A 3,558-nucleotide genomic window follows, 5' to 3' on the forward strand; every position below is an offset into this window, starting at 1 on the left:
AAAATGGCAAGTAATATTTAGTGAATTACTTTGACTAATTAATTTGCCAGAACAAAGAAGGAAAAATATAATTCAAAATCGACTTAAAAGTATGAAGAAAACGTAGTGAAGAGAGATGAAAGAAAACATAGAGGATTGTTTTCTCTCCAGTGGAGCAATGGGTTCTTGATCTTGTTTCATCCATTCTATCTTCTCAAGCTATCAAGTGTGGCTGAGGGCTGGAGTATCCAGTTCATCCAAAGAAAATTAGCAGAAGAAAGATAATATTTGCAGCTGATGTAGGTGATTTATAACCTTAGACAATCTATTTAAACCTGTTCAAAATTCTCCCATACCCCAAACTGCCCTCTTTGAACAGCTTTATTTGCTTTTACCAAGACTGCCCTTCATTAACTCCTTAAAATTTTGAGAGGTCATATTCATACTCTGTAGAGATTGCTATTTGGTTGTGATTTTTGCGTGTTTTTTATTTCTTGTTGTGTTTATTAACTGAATTTCATAAGGTTGTGCAAGTGTGTTACAATTAAATATATCCATCCAATTATCTAATACTCCTGGATCACAGTGACTCCTTCTATCATTCTCAACTAACCCCTTCTCCAAGATTTATTTCTGATATATCACTTCCTTTATCACATGTGTATTCTAGCTGTACTTACCCTTTGTTCAATTTTTCATCTTTACTATTATTCCTCTCTGGTTTCAACTTCCTCTTTGATACTCATTCTGTTAAAATGTCTGATAATACTTTGAAAGGTTTATATATATTCCATGGAGTTTCAATCCTGCATATACTTGAACTGATGTCAGCTTATATTTCCATAATTCACTCATCTGTAGTAACAATTTGCAAGAATGGAGATGCGAAGCACCTAGACATACTTGTATTCTCATCTATTTGGAAGATTGATCTTTAGTCAAAAAGAAAGTTTAAAATGGCATAGAATGTATTCCTAATTATCAATTTTTTTAAATGGCTTTGTACAATGGTGTGTGATTATTTTATTTTACCTGGGATAATATTTTCTACTACTTGTAGGTTTTGGAAAAAGAAGAAAACTAAGATTTACTATTATAGAGGAATATGTTAGAAATAGAAGACAGATTTTATGTTTTTCACATCTCTGATGAGTACTCATATTCAAGACATAAAGTCATATTTCTTACTATGTTATACAGATAGAGAAAAAATAAAACAACATTTGATAAGGCAACTATTGCTGACTATTGTCACTATTTGTGGAGCACATGGGCAGCAAAGATGGTTCTGAGAGGGAGTTGAGTCGGCAGAGCCCAATTTACTTTACCTTCACTGCATAACTAGACCGTGGAAGTTTAGGTGCATGATAGGGTGTGGCCTTTACAGTGATTGGTTCCTCTTCCTCCCCTCCCAAGCCACGTGCTCTTTTTATTTTCTTTAAAAAGGGCTTGCTCTGTGTTAATAAACGAGTTTACTGCTTGACTTGACTCCCTGCTGCGTCTGATTTTCTCCTGGGCTAAGGGAGGCTGGGGAACGGGCTACCAGCCACACTTACCTTTCCTTAGACCCCGTTTGTCTTTCGTGGGATGGACGAAGACCCAACAACTATTGTGTTGAAATTAACTTCATTAGCTAACCTTTGGGTTTGAAATATGGGAGGCTGATCTATTGAACACATTTTTGGAAGGCACCTACTGAACAACACAAATGGTGGGTGGTACTCTTTCTACCCTATAATGAATGGTTGAACCTGTTTGTCATTGGTGCTGGGTAAATACATCAACTCTATTGTAACTTGCTCCCTACACTTGAAAAACTTGTAATGGCACTAAGTATCAACTACTTGTCAAAAGTTATTTTGGTGAATATGATTTTAAAATGTTTATTTGAAAAGGAATACACTTTCAGGAGATTAAATGTACGTTGTCATTGGTTTGAGAGTGACAACATTTTTATATCACAGAACCAAGTTTAACTGAAGTATCAATGTTTTGAAGCACTAAGGATCTTCTCATTTAATGTTTTTCTAAATTACATTTCACCTCTAAGTCAAGTTTTCCAAAAGTTGATAGAGCAATTATGGATCTATCATTCCAGGAACTCTTTTTTGGACCACTTATGCTGGACTGAAATATTTCATTACTCATTAGAGGAGGAGTATTAAAAATAATCTTATGACATTTTGTGATCTTGTTCACTCATATGGATTGGTCATATGTAAACTGAAAGTTTGAATTACAGCACTGTCTCTCAGATTTTGCGATCTCCTCATTCATTTTAAGTTGCCTTGCATTTCACAATTGCTTACTGATAATTCCTGCATCTCAAGGAATTGGGGGTCTGAAATATAGGAAACGAGAAACTGATATGGGTCTTCAATTAGTTTCTGTTGGCATGTTGCATGGGCCTAGGTGAGAAATCTTGCCCATGTTATCTGATGATGCAGATAACTGGGTCCTGGGATCCTAGGATCTCATTTAGGAAGTAAGACCTCATTTGGGAAAATTTCAACTGCAGAAGTTTAGAAGTAGCTCTTAAGCAAGGCTTACTTTGAATCCATTGGCTCCACAGAGCTATCTCAGTTGGATAAATTACTACTTGAAACAGCCATCACCTTTGGACCTAGCTATAAATACTTGAAAGTACAATCAAATCCAAAATGGAAAATATTTAAAATAGGAATTGACAAAAACTTGCAAATGTGAGCAATGGACTGAACAATAAAATTTTTCGACTATTCACAGAATTTCAGGGAAATAGGATCAATAGCACTGTTAGAAACAATAAGGTTTCCTTGTAACAAATAGGCACCCAAGAATATAACCCTGTATAAAGATTGCAACATTAACTATTTAGTTTAGATGATACTCTATGCTTCAGCAGCATGTATAACCAAATTACAACAATACAGAGATTAACAGGGCACTTGCATAAGGATGCTATGAAAATTTGTGAAGTATTCAAAATTTTTCATTCTTCACATACAAGAAATGAAAAACATTAAAAATTGATTACAAAATTACAAGTAAAAATACACGTAATTCATATAATTAATAGTTTGACATCAGTGTATTAAATCTTCACCTTAGAAAGGCCTTTATATTTCCTAACAAATGAGGCAATGTCATGCTTTCTGATGGAGGCATAGAATTGCATTGTGTATATATACCACATTTTCTTGATCCATTCATCTACTGAGGGGCATCTGGGTTGGTTCCAGATCTTAGATATGGTAAATAATGCTGCAATAAACATAGTTGTGCTGGTAACTTTAGTGTAGTCTTGTTTGTAAACATTTGGGTAAATGCCCAAAAGTGGGACTGCTGGGTCATAGGGGAGCTCTATGTGGACTCTTTGAGGAACCTCCATACTACTTTCCAAAGTGTTTGAACAAGTTTACACTTCCGCCAACAATGAAGTAAGGTTCCCTTCTGTCCACATCCCCTCCAGCATCTGTTGTTATTAGAGTTCTTGATTTTTGCCATTCTAACTGGTGTGAGGTGGTATCTCAATGTTGTTTTGATTTGCATTTCTTTTATGGCTAGGGAGGTTGAGCATTTCTTCATGGGTCTATTGGC

The 3,558-nt window shown here is 35.3% G+C and overlaps 1 pseudogene; it reads left to right on the forward strand.

Moving 5' to 3' along the window:
- Positions 1-2,851: 2,851 nt before the first annotated feature.
- On the forward strand, positions 2,852-2,951 carry LOC138805506 (U6 spliceosomal RNA; annotated as a pseudogene).
- Positions 2,952-3,558: the final 607 nt, after the last annotated feature.

This window comes from Dipodomys merriami, unplaced genomic scaffold (genome assembly GCF_024711535.1).
Source record: "Dipodomys merriami isolate MVZ:Mamm:240054 unplaced genomic scaffold, mDipMer1.0.p SCAF_397, whole genome shotgun sequence".
Lineage (NCBI taxonomy): Eukaryota > Metazoa > Chordata > Mammalia > Rodentia > Heteromyidae > Dipodomys > Dipodomys merriami.